Source organism: Lutjanus erythropterus, chromosome 5, assembly GCF_056507025.1.
Source record: "Lutjanus erythropterus isolate fLutEry1 chromosome 5, fLutEry1.hap2, whole genome shotgun sequence".
Classification (NCBI taxonomy): Eukaryota; Metazoa; Chordata; class Actinopteri; order Lutjaniformes; family Lutjanidae; genus Lutjanus; species Lutjanus erythropterus.
In genome coordinates, this window is record NC_139321.1 from 15562847 (window position 1) to 15584070 (window position 21224).

The following is a 21224-nucleotide window of genomic DNA, read 5'->3' on the forward strand; positions in this document are numbered from 1 at the left end:
GAACTAGTTATATTTTTATGTGAAATAATGGACTTGCTTTTGTGGCACAACTATACAGCTGGACTGAGGATGAACTGATAAGATTTTGGTGGCCAAAGGTCAAGGTCTGTGTGACTTCACAAAATACATTTTTAGCCATAATTCAAGAATTGTTATGCTAATTATGACAAAATTCCATCCATCCATTTTGAGCATCACCGCAGGAATCACTCATGAAGGTTCCAAGATATCACCCAAAACCTCGGTTCATTACAGTGGCAGAAAAGATTGCCATTAGATTTTGTATTGAAAACAGGACTCCTACTGGTGTAGCTTGACTTCAAAGCCAACTAAGTGAGAGGCATGGATGGGGATTGAACCCATGATCTTTGGTTTACGAGACCAACGCCTTACCACTTGGCCACCATGCCCTATATAAGTTATCCATTTCAATTACACCACAAATAGGCATTGCCGTGGATTCTGCAGTGGGTGATAAAAACCACCCAAAGCAACATTGGTGCCCAGCTACTCAGCATCAACGATATCGGGGAGAGAAGGTTCCTGCGCAAACACAAAAACACCCACCCCAGCCACTGCCTGTTCACCCTGCTGCCATCTGGCAAGAGATACTGAAGTATCGGCTGTTTTCCACCACAATACAGAGCAGCTTCTACTCTCACGGTGTGAGACTGAGTGTAGACTGAGAGTAAACAACCTACTGTGTCTGAATTTAATATTGCTTTTTTTGTGAGTAGCAAAACAACATCATATTCTCACGACAACCCTGTGTTGTATGATGATAAATAAATCTTTGTACCTTGTATGACTAAGAAAGATTAACATCTCAGCAGTTTTTATTGACTTAAACTGGCTTAAATAGTTATGATTTTCTTTGAGACAACACTAAAATGCCACATACAGCTGCTGAGCTCCGGGGTGCTCTGGGGGAGAGAGCCGGGGGTGGAGCCAGAGCTTGTCAAGGAATAAAGACCGCGAGTCGCATCGGATTCTGCTCTGATCTGACGTACTTTACTCCATGAACGCACAGACGTGCAGAAAGGAGAGGGGAAAAAAAGAAGAGAAACTGGAGGGAAATAACAGAAAGAAGCTGAGTGTCCGCAGTGTGCAGCTCAGTCAGAGGATGAACTGAACACTAACACACACACACACACCCCGCGCTGGGGTGAGAATTTACTTCACTTCCTGTGTGAACACATTAACACTGACCCACAACAACTACAGAACATTGGCAAATTCTAATACCTAATCATTTTCAATTTAAAAGAAATACCCAAATTTCAGTATACGATGCAACACTAGTCCTGCCCATGCCTAAAAATAACCAGAAAAGTGTTGACACAGATCAGATATTTTGGTAGAAAACAAATTAAATCTGTTTTCTGTGAACATTTAATTGGTACATTCAGTGTCAACACTGTTAATGAACAACATTTCCTCATTATGTTTACAGAAAATGTAATTTGGGTGGCATTACTTTTTTTTCAGAACATATTTAATGTTGCAAATTAGTTGATACCAAACATCAGACAGAGTTACATGTTTAGAGCCCTTTTTCTTCTTCTTCTTTTTTTTTTTTTACAAACCATATCCGCTCTGCTAAGACTTAACTAATAGAGTCAAACTTTCTTCTTTCCATGAACAGAAAATATTATTTGGGTGGCATTACATTTCTTTGAAAACATACTTAATGTTGCAAATTGGTTGATACTAAACATCGAGACAAAGTTACGTTTACAGCTGAAATGTAATATAAATATAAAATAAATTAATACAATAATTTGGGTGGCATTATTACTATTATTATTATTATTGTCTTAACTCTTAACTGTTCCATATTTGCTCTGGGTACACTGTGTAAAGCACTTTGCATCAACTGTGCGTGTATAAATACAGTTAAATCAAGTAATCTGATTACACCCTTTTTTTCTGTAACAGTTACCTTTTTTCTATTCTGATTTCCGTTACTTTTAGATTACTTTAGTATAAATATGGTGAAATCGCTTAGTCTAATATCTGTGTTTTCAGTCCTGCAACTAAAGATTATTTTCATCATTGATTAGTCTGTTGATTATGTTCTTAATTAATTGATTAGTTGTTTGGTCCATGAAATGTCAGAAAGTGGGGAAAAATGTTTATCGATGTCCAAGATGATGTCCTCAACTGTCTTGTTTTGTCCACAACCCAAAAATATTCAGTTTGCTGTCAGAGAGGAGTGAAGAAACCAGAACATATTCACATCTAAGAAGCTGAAATCAGCTTGAGACGTTTTTTATTTTAAAAAATTGCTAAAGATGATTAATCAATTATCAAAATAGATGCAGATTATTTTAATAGTGGATTAACAACAGATTAATTGTTGCAGCTCTAAGTGCGTCATGTTGGTTGTCAGGTTCATTTGTTTGTCCAGCTGTTCCTTGCTTTGTTGATTGATTTAAAGACAAAAAACTGCTAAATTTCCACTTTGTGATGCATTTTTTCACCAGAGGCCATGATAATGAATTGGCAGCTGTGTGCACACTGTGCATGGAAGTATATCATTCTTTATTTTAAAGTTGTAATTCCCACTTTGACTTGATATATCTGTAATCTGACTACATCTCTAATGGAATATAGTTACCTTGTATCCAGATTATGTAATCCTGTTACATGTAATCTGTTATTCTCTAGGTCTGGATGGACAATGTGAAAAATCAACCATAACTTGGGTATGAGCGGCGTTTGTAGTGAATGATGTGTGCAGCCTGCTGTGGTTTCAATTTGATGCAAAAATAATTTCTGACACCAAAACCACTCTTCACTTCAGTCCGGTGCTCGTTACAGCCCAGACAGTGTTGTGACAAACAACAAAATTATCACATGGGCGCAGACTGTGAAAAAAAAAATACTAAATTCACCACTTGAGCAGAGCAGAGGTCTCTGCTCTCAGTCTGAGCTGGCGGTAGAATAGGCTTCTCCTTGGGACACATTCTAATCTTGAATCTAATTTAAATGCGCTGCTTGTCTGAATTTCAATGCCAACCATTGTCAAATTTAAGGCCCTCTTTCCTCAGATTACTTTTCATATCAAATGTAGCATTAGTTATCTCCTGACTGGAGGAACATGATGGATGTCTTAATGACAAAATCATATTTTCCATTTGGTTTCCTTCACCGTTTAAGAAGAAGAAAGATGTCTAAATGGGTTTGAATTAAAGTCCATCTCTAATGTCTTTTGCCTTTTCTGACAGTTATTGCGCATTTGTGTTTATATGCGTCAAAGTAATTATGATCGTTATTACAAACTTAAAATGCATGAAGGAACAGTGAAAGCTTATCAACACGAAAATGATAACGTCTCTCACTCTGCAGGAGAGCTGAATAATGAATACCAATTTTATGGGCGGAGATTTTATATCCCCCTTAAACAAAAATAATGATTTTGGCACGACCATTTTTAAACTACTGTCATGAAATTTTTAGGAATACTTCAGCATCATACAGTGCACAGAGTGGATGTTAATCTTTATAATGTCCTAAAACGTTGAGCGCTGTGAGCACTCGTGGTTGTGACTTTTGTTGTGGTCTGGGGAGAAAGAAACACAAAGCTCGCCCTTGGTTTGGACTGAACCCGTGACAGACAGCTTCGTTAGGATTTATGTTGTGTATATTTGTTAATCACAAACACTCAAATGGAACTCAAATCCCAGTCTCCAGAGTCCTGAACTTTCATTCCCCTCCTGTTGACTGTTGTGTCTCTGCAACTTCATTCCAAAGAGTCGCATAAAATGATGCCTTTACTGTCCTGCTCGAAGACTAACAAAAGCCAATATTATGAAAGAAAATTACTAAACTTAAAAAGTACACAGGAATAAGTACAGCTCACCCAGAGAGCTTACTTTTGAGCCACAGTGGTAATGAACTTGGCCTCCACTCTGTCCACATTTATACAATATTAAAGGTTTTGACCCACTGCCATTTGGGAAATATGAGACTCTGTGTAGAAGTTATTTCCCACCGACCACACCGACACCACAATTTAATTTAGGCATAAAGCAAAATGATGTAACTATTCCACTTTAAAGGAGTAACATGTAAAATATAGCCAGGCTTTAAATTTAAACTGTTCTATAGACTGTTTCTCTGCAAACTAACTGAACCTTACCTTTTCTCCACGCTTTAGTCTCCCTCTCTGTTTTTCGTCTCTGATGTCATTTTTCTTCTTGTCCTCTTGTTTTCCATCTTATGTCTATTTTGTTTGTTTCAGCTTGCTATTTTCATCTCGTTACCTAATTTTTATATTGTTACATTTTTTTTTTTTTTTTTTTTGGTCTTGTTACAGCGCTTTTCTTTTTGTTTTGTATTTTTCATCCTATTGTTTTTTTTTTATCTTGTTAAATCCTTTATGTCTTTTTTTGTCTTGTTATCACCTTTTCATCATATGCAAAAAAAAAAAATCTTATTTTATGTGTTTTTGATCCATTAATTTTGGACAAAATCAGTATTTATGTTGGGAAGATGGCATGTAATGATACAAAATAAAGATAATTTCCCTCAAATCCATTAAAACTAAAGTAACGAGCCTGCTTTGAAAATTTAAGGAGTAGAAAGTACAGATATTTGTGTTTAAATGTAGGGATTAAAAGTAAAAATTATTTTGTTAGAAAAGTAAATACTTACATACTTAAGTACACTAATGAAATATTTGTACATACTGTAATTACTGCCCACCTTTGAGAAAAGTGTCCACAGCATCTGCCAACACCAAACAGCACAAAACAGTAAGGTGGTACTCAGAGAGAGTAAAAAGAGAGAGAATTAAAGCCATTTTCTTTTTTACATTTCCCATTTTAGGAAAAGTCATGAAGATGTTTTTTTGGTAATCCTGCTGACAAACAGATGGTACCAAAAACACAATATCCAAAAATATTTTGTTAACAGTAAAAAGTCTGCAGTTATGTGAACAGACTTTCTTAATAAGACAAGCGTATTTTAGCCTGATTGTAATGGACTGAATGTCATGTGGTTACTGGTCACTGAGTGTAAAAAGAGGCCAGACTGGGCAGGTTTCAGCCCAGGGTGGAAACACTGACCGTCTAGAAGTCATTTTGTTTTCACAGCATGTCCCCTTTCTGTTTATCTCTCCACACACACACACACTCATATTTCTCTGTCTAGAGGCCTGTGAGTGTGCAACAAGTGTGTGACTAATGCCTGAGATGGCATCTTGAGGACTGTTGTGTTAAGAAGATCTAATTTATGGCTAAGCCGTCCAGAGAGTCTTGAAGCCCGTGACAAAGCACCACAGCAATGAGAGGCAATTTAAGTTTGGATGAGTCTAATGCTTCACCATCCGTTATATGAAGTGTTAACAGAAAATCATTTTCTGCAAATCTTGTCTGTTCATCACCGACGTGTAGTAAAGCTGTCTTATGGTCAAACTTTACTTTAACCTGCATCGATTTGTGGCCACCAGAGAGCAGAGGGACTCCAAAACAAGTGGACAGACTCACAGCTCTGACATATCACCTTATTACTGTAGGCTGTTGAGACTCACATCTCAATGTCGTGTTTTCAAGGTTTGTAAATTGCTTGGATTTCAGGTTAAAGTTGTTGAAGCTGCTTGAAATTATAATTACATTACTTTCACAATAAATCCTTCGCTGACTGAAAAGTTCACTTTTAAATAGAGAAATAAAATAAATTGGAGAGAGTCAAATATCTTTTGCCTTTTGAACAAAATGAAGACACTCAACGCTCACACCATGCTGTTTCAAAGAGTTTTGGCTTGAATATGGAAAAAAAAAAATCTAAATCTAAATCTAATCTGTTGATTAATTTCTCAATTAATTAATTATGTGGTCAGAAAATGGTGAAAAATGTTGCCGCGATTATTTTTATTATCAACGTTGATTATTTTCTTGATTAATCAATTAGTTATTTGGCGAATAAAAAGGTGAAAAATGTCGATCAGTGTCTCCCAAAGTCTGAGATGATGTCCTCAAATATTTTATTTTGTCCACAACTCACTCAATTTACTGTCAGAGAGTAAAGAAACCAAAATATATTCAAATATTCAAGAAGCTGAAAATTTTGTCTTCTCAAAAAAATGACTCAAAATGTCAACACCTGTGAATTTATTATTTTTTATTTTACCCCTTATACAACATTTTTATGGGACTGAGAGGAGAGAAAGGTGTGATGAGACGCTACAAACAGCTGCGAACCAACGGGGGATGTTACATTTATGTGTGTGCTCACCACTCATCCAACAGACACACTCAGCTCGACCACTCTGACTTCTGGGCCGCTTAATCTTTGTTTCACCCCTGATCTTAGTACAGTTAAATTATAGGTTTAGTCCTTTATGTCCAGTGGAGGAGTGTTGTATTGTGGGTGCTCACAGCTGCAGACAGCTAAACAGTTTGATATAAGAAATTGTTCACGTTGTTTCTGTTTGATGTGATCAAATTCATATTTAATGTAATTATAATGACCACAGTCCACATCAGAACGCATTAATATTGTAAAACATGAATATTTGAAGACATACATTATACATGCACTATGTTGTATACACATGTGTACTACAGTGGCACAAATTAGGACACAGCGCACACAGAAGTACATGTTTTACATACACAGAGACACAAACAATTTCACAGTGTATCAGCATACAATGGCGGCAGCACACATATTTACATGTAAACATCGAGCCACATGCAAACTCTGTCATTATGCTCAGCCGCCCGTCTGCTGTTTGCACTCTGTGCCGTGCAGCAGCCCTTTGTGTTCATCAAAGTGTCTCATTATTTCTGTGCAGGACGTCTCTCTCAAATGGGGAGGACAGGCGGTAAGCAAATGTATTTTAGACATTGTGTGAACATGCTGGAGAATAAGATGATTGTCATTTCAGCACCATGGACAGTTCCTAACAACACAGCGAGATGTCAATAAGAACAATCAGGCCTCAGTCAGCAGGCTGTTGAGGATAAGAAGAACAACATCTCTGCTGTGTAAACGATCTGAAAACACCTCATGTCTGATTCATCAAACTCGCACGTCACTAAAACAAATTATACTCATAATTTGTGTTCATTTTACAACACAGATGAAATGAGTCACAGGCAAACCATGTGAGGACAAATGAACATTCAACATTTATGATGCACAGTAAAATATTACATTGTAAAAAGCTGTGCAGTAAATTGGTTATTCTCAACAAGAAATACTTGTTAATAATAATTGTTTGAACATATCAAGAGACCTGCCTGATTTGACTGTATAAATGCAACAGCATGACCTGTCGGGGGCAAACCTTGGATCTCCATCCATCTCCACCCTTTGTGTCCATTGGTTTTACAAATATGTACCAAAAAAAGTATCAGAAACAGCTATGAAATTAAGCTAAACAGCATTCAATTAGTTTAAAAACAGTTATTTTCAACTTTCCTAAAAGTAACAGCTTTGGACATACAAGGTTTCTGCCCAACAGTGGCAATATTGAAAACCAACAGCGTTGTCTATCACAATTCAAAACTTCAAAAAAAAAAAGTATGAAAATAGCATTACCGCCTCACAGTTGTTTGCCTCCCTCAATCAGTCAACTTGCGTTTCACATCCATGTCTGTCCAGACTCATATAATGTCTGCAGTGAAGACTTTAATTTAATAAAAGTCATTCAGTGTATTAAAGGAGCAGTATGTAGCAAGTGTGTGTGCAAAAATGAGTACAGCAGTCGACATAGCGAGTTGAAGCCATAAACTGTATATTAAATGGGTTATAATCCTGTTTAATATACGATCTATGGGTAAAGGGAGTTATTCCCCCCGCCCCTCCTCTCCAGACACGACATAGACAGGCAGTCGGTTGTATAAAACCAATATCACACTCGCTGTTGGACTGAATATCATCAAGGATGTCATTAATCTGTATATATGTTCATTTGTAATATTGTGTGATATAAACTTAACTGTAAAATTCAAATCTACACTGTCACCTTCATCATGGAAAATAAAGGACACCCCACGCCCATGTCTCCGTCATGAAATACTGCATGTCAGGCACTTCATTTCCTGCATTCTGGTGTTTTTTTTTATGCACCATAGTCCTCAGCTACTCTCAACATGAATGTTAAGGAAATAAAGAGTCAGCAAAAGCATAGGTACCTTCATTTAAAAACCTCTCATAAAGGATGGGGCAGCTTAACCTTTGGCAGATTAATGTCCACCAGGGTCCAGTAAGTTAGTATTATCTTACAGCATATTATCTTCTCTTATGTAAGCATTATTAATAAATCTAATTTAATCTTCAGTCCTTCCAGGAAGGATGGGGTGGCCTAGCCTTTGGCAGATTAATACTGGACAGATGTAATACATTCTTCCACCAGAGTGGACTGCAGTGTTTCTGGGGGTCTAGCTTCACTGTACAAAAGCACAACTTTACAGCTTTATTCACTGATTTGGATGAAACAGGATATTTAATGCAGAAAATATGTTTTGCTTCCCCAACTGCTCAGGTTCAACTCTCAATTATTTACTTACAGAGCTTTCCTGATGGACAGATAGACTTAGGTGGATGATGGACTCAAACAGACTTGTTGCTAAAGTTGCTTGCTGTAATTGTCAGCTGCGGTTAGCCAGCAACAGAACCAGGCAGCCTCCCAGTGAACACTGCCAGTCCACACAGCGACAGGGAATACAATACCAAGGTCATTTCCTGATGGAAAAATAGCTTTATTTATTGCTAAAGTAACTTAACTAACTGGTAACTCCTGGTAGGTCTGTTCGCCATGACTCAGCCTTAGAGTGCTGGGAGCCAAACCCAGCAAGAAAGCCACCAATCACTGGACCATCTCTGTCCCTGAACTCTCTCTGCTATTAAGGGATGGAGTGGGTGGATGGAAATGCATTTGGTCATTTTGCTAACAAGGGGAATGGCATGGAGCCCACAAAGGGTCACAGCAAGAGGACATTCTGCATTACTTTGCGATATGTTTTGCACTCCCTCGCAAAAACATTTAGCATTCTCTTGCAATATAATAAAATAAATAATGATAAAATTTTCATTACTTTTGCGTTACCTCACAATACTTTTCTTTTTCAATTTCAATGAGTCGTCTGCTTCCATTCAGCTGCTCCAAACACGACACCCCAGTATGGGTCAGCTGGTTGACATTCAGTGTGCTGATATTGTACTACTGCTCAATGAATAGGCATGGTTATAATGAAAGTAAACTTAATTAGATCAAGTGGTCAAGAAGTAAAGTTCGATCCACGATCCATACTGGGGCGTTGTGCTGTGAGCAGCTGAGTGGAAACAGACAACACAGAATGAATGCTGGAAGGAAAGTATTGTGAGGGAACACAAGTTTTATTGTGAGGGAATGTAAAACATTTTCTGAGGGAACGCAAAAGTAGTCCTCAAAAAATATAACAGTGACCCTTAGGGTGCTCTGTACATTCCCCCAAATCATCAACCGTTTCTATTTCCACCAAAACCAAATATTTTAGTGGGCCCTTGCATCCACACCAGTAGATCACCAGCGCAAATTTATAATAGCCCTCCTGACCCAAAGTTGCCCCATCTATCGTTTGTAACCTGCAGCATTGAACCTTTCAGAGTGACAGAGTGGTAACATGGAGTCACAGCGAAAACTCTATTTTCTGATAGACCTGGCTTTCTTTCTTCCTTTCTTTTTGTGACAAATCTGTCATTTTAGCAGTCGCTCTCCTGTTTGAAGCAAAACATTATCCAACAGAAACTAGAAAGCTGTTACCGTACGTGTTTAAAGATGGGCCCGTTCAGTGAGAACAATTCAAAGAAGTGTCTATGTTGATCTTTCTGAAATTGGGTTTTAAATCAGGGGAGCTTTGAGATTTGAACGTGAAATTGAGGAAAATAACTGATGCAATTACCACAGCTCTGTGCGTGTGGTCTGTGTAACAATTTCCTGACAGGTTAACTCCCTCTGAATGGGCTGAGTAATATCTTTATGGGTGATGAGTTGAAATAAGTGAGCATTTAAACCACACAATCACACATCACAATTATGTCAGTGAGTTTTTTCTAAAGTTTGATGAAATACAGAGGAAATTTAAATGGGTTCATGATGAAGCCAGAGTAGCTCTTTAAATTTTAAGTGGATTCTAAGTGGAGTTGATAGGTTTTACACATACGCATCAACGTTGTTGAGGCAAAACGGCACTCTGGGGCTGCAAATTATCGACTGTCAACCGTGCCTCTTTTGTTGTTGTTTGTTCTTCATAAAAAGATGTTAACTCCAACACTAGGGATGTGTCCCTGAGTTTATATGTTATTTTTAATCATATTTCATGTACTTATTCAGTCAGTCTGTTGAGACACTTTGAACTTAACATCCTTTGGTATTCAAAACTTCTGTGTGCAGATCTGTGAGAAAAATGGTGGGCAACTGACACAAAAGGCTTGATCAAAAGGAAAGTGTGCGCATGATTATGTTTGAAATCCCTGAGCTGTCTGCCATATGTGCATGCACATAGCTATGAATATGTAAATAGAGGCTCAAGACAATACAGTCTAATGCAATCCAACACAATAGCGGTAAATGCTGTACCTCCTTTGTGAAGCTCATAAATGTTCAGTTGTTTCTGTTGAGTTACTCTCAGAGAATTTTGAGTTTTAATACTAAATTTTATAGAAAGAGTGGGTGAACTGATACCAAAAGTACTGAGACCTGTAATAATCATAATCATGTCTCATAAGAGGTGACAAAAGTGATGTGTTGGTAAACCAGTCCCCTATAGGGTGGTCTGGGAGAATCCCTCTCCAAACGACACATTTTGAACACTTTGATTTTAACATGTAAACAAATCATTCTGGTGCATTACTACTTTTACTTTTTCCCTAGTACTTATGTAAAAAGTACTACGCAAGGCACTAAAGTAAAAGTAAAGTAAAAAGCAGTAGGTGCTTCTACTTATTTTGCTGAGCCACCAGTTAATACAGTCACTCATGAAACAGGAACAGTGGTGGATCTTGTTTCATTGCGTGGTCGTGCAGTGGGAGTTAGCCTTAACTCAGTTAATGCACAATTCACTGAAGTTAACGTTAACTGACATGCTAACAAGTTGGTACACTTTCCATTATAAAGAGGATGGGAAAGATTTGATAGACACCCTTCAACTTGACTTGGCAGGTTAATGTTACTTTAGCAACTAGTTAGCTAAAGATAAGTTAGTTAAACAGTGTGTCACATAGTCAGCAGCAAACGAGACTTACCTCTTTTCTATGGCTCTGCTCAAAACTACTGTCCACTGAACACATCCTGTGTTTAAGGGGGAAAAGAAGACGATTCGGTTATCTTGATAGTCATTGGCCAAAAGACTGATATCTCAGCAAAGATGTTTTATTGCGAAGAAGACTGCGACATTGACTGCAGCTTTCTGAAATGGTCTCTGGTCTCACTCCAGTCTATGGGAAATTCTTCCAGTCACTTGACAACAATCCCCCCCAAACAAACTCTTTGGATCTACACAATTCTCATTAATGACATACTACCTGTGATACCTGAGTCTTGTAAAAAGTAACACATAATGTAGTCCATCTCCTCATACATCTCTGCTACATTCCTAGAAAGACACCTGTGTCTTGTCCCTTTTGGAACCATTGTTTCTAAGAGTCTGTATACTAAATTTGAGTTGTTTATTCATGTATATGTATATGGGTAGTTTGTGATGCCATATTTTTGTGTTTACTCTTTTTCAAAAGAGAGTATTTCAAAGATCTACTGTTAGCATTCACCTAAGCTAACCTACAAACAGTTCAGGTTATGACAAATCTAGTCTAGATTTATGGATATCATTATTTTCCATATGTGCATATTTTTGTTATGTTAAAACACTGATGCAAATTTGTAAATGAGGTCATTAATCTACGCTGACTTATTGTGCAGACGAAGCTGCTCTCTACCTGCTGTGATTCAGATTTGGATACCAAGTTTTCATTAAGTCAGTTGGTTATGAAGTTCGGTTCCCCAACATTCAATATCAGATGATTTACATCCTTGGGCTCATCCTGTATTCCTCTCACACCCTTTATGTTTGTTTGTGTTAATAATTCATTTTTACATCAACACTACATCTCTTCTCTCTCTGGCAAAGTGATAACTTGTACCTCTGTGGCAGCTACAAAGAAAAGACTTTCTGTTCTGATGTTCTGTTTCTGTAAGATAAGTAGATGCAATTTGCTAACACCTAATTTTCTGCTGTTTTTATAATGATCACACTTCAAAGAACAGAATTTATCTCTTTTAATATTTCCTCATTCATTTAAGACACATCAGGTAAATCTTTGTGGAAAATGAAAGAGAAATTTCTAATTGTCTTGTTTTGCTTTCCCGGGTACAAAAACTAATCCGTGGGGCAGCATTGAAGCAGCATTTGCCATGGTGGCTGTTGTTATATTCATGAGGGATCATTGTTAACTGTGTGCTCAGCTTTGAAAACTGCATCGTGTGCAGATGAGGAGTGTTGGGGAAGTTGTTTTTTCTTGTTTTGTCCCCTGTATCATTTTCTCTTTTACTGACCCTGTAGAAAGGCACTTTCACTATTGCTCCACATGGTGCATATTGTTGTAGTGTGTTACCATGCAGGTCCTGTGATATTTCTGTTTTCAGCTCTTTCTATCTTTGTGTGAAGTCAGGTAGAAGGAAAGGAACAAGAACAGGAAACAAGTGATAGTGGAAAAGAAAGTTTATTTTTCTTTCTGTATCACCCTTACCGACCATCCCGCCCCTTCAATATATTTGTTTTGGCATAAAGCACCTAACTAGAAAGGATGGAAATTCAAAATAATTCAAAACAAAACAACCAAGAAAATCTGCAGAGGCATAAAAATTGCCATATGTAAAGAAAGTGATGTGGTAAAGGGCTGATGGAAAAAATTTTTTTTTTTCAAATGAAGGTGCTAAGTGGAACCATAAAGGGTTTTTTGGCTCGTACCCATAGGAGAACCCTTTTTAGGTCCTGGTAGAACCTTTTCTGAAGGTTCCCTTTCAGAGAGTTCGACCTAGATTTCAACATAAAGGGTTATAACTAAAACCATCTGTGAAGAATTTCACCCAGAACCCCCTATGAGAGGTTCTACTGAGAGCCCTTCTATGGTGCAAATGTAATAAGATGCAACACCCCCCCACCCCACTCCCTTGTGTTCCTGTGAACCAAAAATAAAAAAAAGCTACAAAAGTGCCCTCTTGGTTGTCACTATGGCACCTGAAAATTGCCCCCTAGAGTGCCTTCCCAGTAGATAAAAGGAGATAAATTGCACTCTAGGGTGCTCTCCCAGTGCAAATCACGTAATAAAATAATTTTAACCACCATAAATGCATTGCAATTTCTGGTGTGCTGATGCTTGTGTTATTTTTTTCGACACTGGATAGAACTGTGACAATACAAAATAATTACAAACCATGATGAACAACACGGAACAAAGAGATCTGGTATAGATAGGAGACATAATTATTAGAGTGGCCTTCATAAATGAGTCAGACTAAGTGTGAAAACCTCCATAATATGACCACCTTGCTGCTTTCACCTCCCCCACAGGGACAAAAACAATATGTAATTGCCAAGGTAACTAGCAGACCAACCCAGTGATCTGTATTTGTCGACACGGGAACAGTAATTAACTTTCTCCAGAATCGCTTACTTTACCTTTAAAAACAGCAAGAATTTAATAAGAGGTGCACCTGCCTAAATGGAGCAGGAAAGCAGGGAACAGTAGAGAATGAATGTCTTTCACCAAAAGTCCTTGTTCGCATCAAACACTTTAATGAGAAATCATCATTCAGATGCCTGTAAAGCACTTTTCTGTCAGGCTGTGATCTAAGCAACATCAGGTCGGAAAGAAATGAGTCTGATGTTAATGACAAGTGGAGCTTTTAAAGAGAAAAAGAGAGAGGAAATTAAAAGAGAAAAAGAAGACGAGTGAGGGAAAATGCCGGTTTAAAGATATTCTCCAACCAAATGGCACCAAATGGCAGTCTTATTAAAATGATGCCTTACATGATGGGGTTTTTATACTATTCCCCGCTCATATCACTCATTATAATTTCACTGCTCCCTCGGCCCACACACACCGCAATTTAGCTGTGTGACTCGGGACACATAAACCACAATTAAAGCCATTTCTGTGACACTGTGCTACACCTCCAGGATTTAATATGCATTTTATATCATTACCTCGGCTCAAACAACTTCATTTTGCAAGGCTTTGTGAAAATATGCGGCTTAATTTAAAAGTCGTGTATTGGTCCAGCTGTTTCTTGTAAACTGTGGTGACTTATGGAACCTGCAGTCCCTGACAGCATTGAGAAAGGGTTCTAATGATTTATGCTGAGGAAAGACAGAAACCATCAAGGCCTCACTTGAAAACACGTTGCTAAATTTCTGCAATGGAGAGTAGTGGCCGAATTTTAAAAAGGCTATCATGAAATAGAGTTCTAGTTCCTACTGATCTACTTAAGTGCTTTTTATCTGCCACCTCTGTGTTTAAGGTTTGGTTACATTTATGCAGCTATAATTTGTTTAGGTGGTTTTCAAAGTCTGACACTGTGGGACTCCCTCAAACAAAATCAAGACAACTGCACCCCACCACCCCCACCCCTACTTATTTTTGTCACTCCTGCTACGATTCTCTTTGGGGGATAATCTAAGTTTTAGTAGTTTTCTTTTGTAGCTTATATTTGTTTACCATTCCCAGAGGAAATCTGTGTTTCTCACAATTGTCTTTTCTTTGTCTTAAGAGAAATTAATGAGATTCTTATTTTTAGCTTCTCAAAGTGTCATCTGTTTCTCCTGAAGCAGGAGATCTGTTGCTGAGCTCATAGGTGTTTCAGAGGTACCTCCTTTGATGACCATATGAAGCAGCGAGACTTTAATTTGACCATTGAGACAAATTTAAGATTTTCTTTTAGATCTCACTTTTATCTCAAGGACAATCTCAAGACATTTTTAAGATCAGCGCAATGAGACAAAAAAGGAAAATTTTAAGACCTTCAACTGGGCTCTAATTAGTCTCTGGCTGAGACAATACAGAAGCTGTTTTTCCGGAGCCGAATTTAAGAAATCTGAGGCTGGTCTTAATTTCAGCTCATTAATGTCTAGGAGACACTGGCATATCTTATTTTGAACTTTTCAGTTCCTGATTTTCCAGTTTACACCTAACACTGAGTTCTACTTAACCCAATGAGTAAGTGTGGTTAAGTTTTACCCATATTCCTCCAATTAAATCAAGACATTCCTGATCCCAGGACTTAAACACAGTGGACCATAATAACACATGCAGCTATGAATTCCCAGCTCTCCACATACTGTCCACCAGCAACCATCCCTTGAGTCATTTCAAATGAAGAGTCTACACTCTTCTGCTACACTGGAGGGAAAATGAATACATTTCACTGGTAGATTCATACTGGGCATCTGGAGTTTCTACCATCTAAAGCTTGGATATAATGGATTTAATATGACTTAAATAAGATTAGAATGCCACAAGATGTATATGACAAATATAATGTGAAATTTTCACTTTCTGATATCTGTTGAACAGAAAAAAAAAATGTTTTACTCCAAACAGAAAAAAACTCAAAAATGCTCAGTTTAAAAATTGTTCACACCACTCTGTACAAAGTATAGAGCTCAGCAATGTGTTGTACTATTTGGCAGCTCCAGTGTGTGTGTGTGTGTGTGTGTGTGTGTGTGTGTGTGTGTGTGTGTGTGTGTGTGTGCGTTTGATTGTGCTTGTGTTGCAAATTGTGAATGGAGGTCACTGAATGTCAGTCGGCTGTGCTCTTATAATAAGGTGGTAATTAGAACTATAAAGGGTTCTTTGGCTTGTCCCCATGGCAGAACCTTTTTTGGTTCCCGGTAGAACTTTTTATAGGATCCCCTTTCAGAGAGATCCACCTAGAACCAAGCATAAAGGGTTATACCTAGAACAATCTGTGAAAAGTTTCACCCAGAACCCCGTATAAGAGGTTCTACAGAGAACCCATCAATGGTATAATGGTTCAGCCCAGGACCCTGTCTGGGCATTCTATCCAGAACTGTTTCAACTTATCTTGTGCTAACAAGAACTCTACCAAGAATCTTTTTAGATTCCAAGGGTTTTATCTAAACCCACCAAGAGGGTTCTACTAAGAACCTTTTTAGATTCCTAGGGTTTTATCTAGACCCAATGCATGAGGGTCCATCAAGAACCCTTTTATATTCAAAGGTTTTTAATGAAAGTACACTCAGGGGGTTATGCTGGGAACCTATTATATTCCAAGGGTTTTATGTAGAACCCACCCAGGGAGTTCTACCAAGAACCTTTTTACATTATAGTTAAAGGAACCCTTGAAGAAAGAGTTCCTCAAGGATTTAAATTCTTTCTTTAAAAAAAAGAACTCTTAGGATGAAAAGTCACTGACTAACCCTTTCTTCAAAAAGGAGCAAAATGGTTCTGACTAGAACCTCAGCCCTATATGAAGAACCCTTTAGGAAACCTTATTTATAAGAGTGTGAAAATGAACAGGCTAATGTGTCAGACTGAGTGAAGTCCTTTGGGTGTGTGTGTGTGTGTGTGTGTGTGTGTGTGTGTGTGTGTGTGTGTGTGTGTGCATGTGTGTCAGATTATCTAAAATAAGCAGGTTAAAATGCCTCATGAGTGTTTTACACTCCTGACTGCAGGTTATAAAGTCAGCTCCTCTGTGGCTTTGTCATACTGTACACACACATCTAATGTAACACAGCAGCTCCTATAGTTGCTGCGAGTACTTCCTCCAGTCACGAAAATGGAAGTGTCTTCTTCACAGAACTTGAAGACGTGAAATTAAACCTGACCTTCCAGTAGCCCAGTAGCCATATCAAAGAAGTAGACAATCAGCATCTGAATCTGTGCAGCCAGATAGAAAAAAACAGCAGGAAACGATGCTAAATTAAAAAAAAAAAAAAGCAAAGTAAAAGCACTGTCACCATAGACATAGATAACACCTCTCAGTGGAACTGACCTTTAATAGAACAAAATAGCTTTTATTTTACACTGTTAGCAAAGAGAAACCATTTCAACCCACCAGCTGGCTTGCTATTTGGCAAGCTAGGTAGTGAGTTCAAAGTAATGCAGAATTTGCACTGAATGAGCAAGTGTCTGTTTATGAGCCATAAAAATCATTAATAATTTTGTAAGCAGAGTAAATGTATATAACTGTTAAACTGAGCTAAATGTTGGAATAGACTGACAGTTATAAACAGCTGGTCAACTTAAAGTGTAGGACTCATCCTCACCAGCTATTGTCAGTGTTTGATGTTTTGTGCATCTTGCATTATTACAGCATTTCTACATCCTGCCTGAGCTTCTCATCGGCGTGTTACTGTCAATTTACGATGATGTGCACATCCTGCCCTCCTGCAGAGCTCCTGCAGCCTGCCTGTCTCTGCGTTGTCTGGGGAGGAGGGGGCGATGGACAAGAACTCGCTTCAACCATAACTCATACATTAAACAGGAATACAACCTATTTAATCAACAGTCTATGGCTGCAATTCGCTATTTGGACTGCTGTACTTATTTCTGCATGTGCAAGGGCTACAATTTCCTCCTTTAAAGATGTCTAAAGATGATTAAATAAATAGCATACGAATTCTGTAATTTTGCATACTACTTTAAACTGCATCCTGTGTTTTTTTGTGTTTTGCACACACACTCACAAACAAATGCCCTGCAAGCACGTCCCTGTTACATTTCTTTCTTTCTTTTTTTTTTTTTTTTGCCTTTGCCATTTGGTCGCCCAGCATTATTTTCAGGGTCTCAGCAGAGGTTAATTATAAAAGATAAGACGAGGCACACTCACTCCCGTTGAATTCATGTTACACTGACCCTTGTTAACACACACACCCCAGCAGACACCACACACTCATCTCTACACACACCTTAAACACAGCACTTGTTTTCTACCACTTACAGTCTCTGTCTCTTAAAGACACACACACACACACACACACACACACACACACACACACACTCCCTTAACCTCTGTGGATTACGTAACTGTTATCGGGCCACAGTGACCTCTTGCCTCCCTCATTGTCAGGGTCTCAGCAGGGGTTAATTGTCTAATAACTGAACATGTCCGGGCATCACCTCATTTCTGCTGAGACACACTGGATTCCTCTAATACCTGAGAAAAAAGAGATTTCCCCTGGCACAGCCACACTCTGAGTGTGTGTGCATGTGTGTGCATGTGTGTGTGCATGTGTGTGTGTGTGTGTGTGTGTGTGTGTGTGTGTGTGTGTGTGTGTGTGTGTGTGTGTGTATGCGTGTGTGTAGAAAATGGCACAGGAATTTGTAAAGATGTGAAGGGTGGAAAAGAGGCTTATTGGACACATATCCCCTTTAGCCATCCAAGCACACACACAAACGTGCATACAGCCAAATACACAACATTTTGCTGATTCTGCTGAAACCCTGATGGACCCAGGGGTGTTGTGGTAATCCATGTAGAGATGCTTCATGCCATTCTGGCCTTCCTCTAGTCATGTTTCCATCAACAAATGTTTATCTTTTTTTAAAAAAAAAATCCTCTTCCTCTTCAAAGAAAAGTGAATGCACCTAATGGGAGATGGAAATACTTTCCAGTTACTGGCATTTGCACACCAGAATTGTTTTGTGTGTGTGTGTGTGTGTGTGTGTGTGTGTGTGTGTGTGTGTGTGTGTGTGTGATTAATGTGCACATTGATAATATTTTTCTAACCTGTATCCAGTCAATGCCAGATTTCACATTAATGATGGAATGTTTTTCCTGCACCAATATTGATTTTCTGAGGTTTCGCCTCTGACATGTACATATCTGAGTGATCAAGCTGCATGTTGATGATGACTTCACGTTCAAAACATTCAACATGGCGGATTGCTTGTTTCACGGAGCTCTGTTTAATATGATGAGGCAACGACTTCAAAGAAAACATGTAGAGTGGAAGAGTGATGGTGTATCACTCTTTAATAATCCAGGAAAAATGTCTTTGTTTAAACTTTCGACCGGGTGACATTGTTTTGCATTATTTGAGGTCTGACTGGCTCTTTGTGCCATTATTTCTCATTCATTTGCTCACAAGGTCTCAATGCTTATTTGTGTTTGGAGGAGAAAGTATTCATTTCTAGGGCTGGTTATTTAGAAAAAAAAAATACGCTACCAATACCACTGACACTGCCCTACCCTTTAAGTAATTTTATTCAATACTTTTTTTGAAGGTTCTTCTATATGAAGAACTCTTGCTGTGATTTTCTGTGAGCAAAACCATGTGAATAGTATTTTTTTGCTAGATCTGATGTACCAAAGGGATTGATTGTAGGTGTCGTTTGACTGCAATACTACTTGTTACTGTGTTTTTTCAGTTAATACATTAAAGGTGTTGAGTATTGATAACCTAATCACTTCTGACCCAAAACCTGTGTAAAGCAGTTGTTAACCCACACAAGGACATCATCTGGTAATAAACTGCCTATATGTCATTAACAGTGTAAGGAGAGGGGAAGCTGCTGGTATAGAGAGTGACTGAACCCCTGATCTTTGGTTTACAAGACCAGTACCTTACCACTTGGCCACCATGCCTACATAGTTGGGTGCCTAAAGCCTGGAATCAATTATCTCACACCTTGTGACCGACCAAAGTCTCCCATCATCTAGATTTCCTGCGACCTGAAATAGAGGCAAGAGGAGGAGCAGAAGTCTGATTTTCTCTCAGACCACTTGAATTACATCATGACTTTTGCCCACTGACAACGAAAAGGAAGTGCAGTGTGTTTTGCGTCTTCATTTATTTTACATTTATTCACTTGGCAGATGCTTTTGTCCAAAGCAACATGAGGCTATTAAATCCTTCTTCTCAAGGAGAACTCTCGAAGAATCCTCGACACTCACTCATTCCGTCTGACACCAAATGTGTCATGAAAGCTCATGTTGATCCCAATTAAGTCATGGACGGGGATCAAATCCATGATCTTTGGTTTATGAGACCAACGCCTGAAAACAGAGCCAAGAGGAGGAGCAAACATCTGCTTTTCTCTCATATCACTTGAATTACATCATGATTAAAGCCTATTATAGAACTTTTGCCCCATGGTGCTAAAAAAAACTGCCTACACCAGCTTTGAAGGTATTTGATGCCATGATTGTTGATTTATAAGACCGATGCTAGTTCAACATGTTTTAATCACGAAAACACCTTAATTCTCCCTACTCTGAGAAAACGCTGTTTTCTTTTTAATTTAGTAGGTAACATCAACGAAACACAAACCAAGTAAAGGCACGTTTCATTTTCTGTTTTGTTTTGGGCTCACAGATGTTCTGTTACTGCTCCTTCTTTTTTCTCACTCAGTGTTTCTCATTCACTCTCTAACAAGGTGTCAAGCTCGGAAAAGAGACCACGTCAGAACCAAACCATACATAAACTAGTTGTGAACCCACACACAGAACTCATCTAGTAATGGGCAAACCCATATTGTTAGCAGCTGTGACAGTGGGAGTAGAGCCGATGTTTACTTATCTAACAAGCGAAATTGTTGTCACTGGTCCTTACAAGTTTTCCTAAATTGTTCCCGACAGATTCTGCTCCTCTTAAAGGCACAGATGGGGATCGAACCCATTATCTTTGGTTTACGAGACCCAAAATATTATTATACAATAAACAGATTTAGGGAACATCCTTTTTGTTGAGTCTGAGTTGGTAAGTTAATCCAAGGACTCTGAGAGAGTGAGGAGAGGGGAACTGGGTTACCAAAGAGCAAAGTCATGCCATGTAAAATGTTTGCCAATGGAAAGGCAAAAATAACTGTTCTAATATGTAACACACTGAGCTGGACTGCTTTAGGGAAACAAGGCTTAACTCAGACCAACTGATTCACAAACTTAGCACCATACTTATTATATTAAATTGAAATTACTAACTCATGTCTTATCAAATCATTCTGTTTTAAAGTACAATAACCAGTTTTAGGAAACATAAATAGTAGGTAATCTGAGGACTTTTTACAGCAAGAATAATAACTATAACAATAATGAATGAAACATTTTAAAAAGGATTTCAACTCAACTGTAAAGTTACAGTCTGGACAACACTACCCCTGATTTATACTTATTGGTATGGCTGTTTTGACCCCAGAGAACCCCAGTGTGTTTGTGGGATAATTCATCCTTCCAGAGAGCTACAAATTTTCCCCACTGTTGGTCCAATTAA

At 38.3% G+C, this 21224-nt stretch overlaps 1 non-coding gene across 1 annotated transcript; it reads right to left on the minus strand.

Annotated features, from left to right (window-relative positions):
• Window positions 1-338: 338 nt before the first annotated feature.
• Window positions 339-410, minus strand: trnat-cgu (transfer RNA threonine (anticodon CGU)). The gene has a single exon. It is a non-coding gene; the product is annotated as a tRNA-Thr (tRNA).
• Between the last annotated feature and the right edge of the window lie 20814 nt (window positions 411-21224).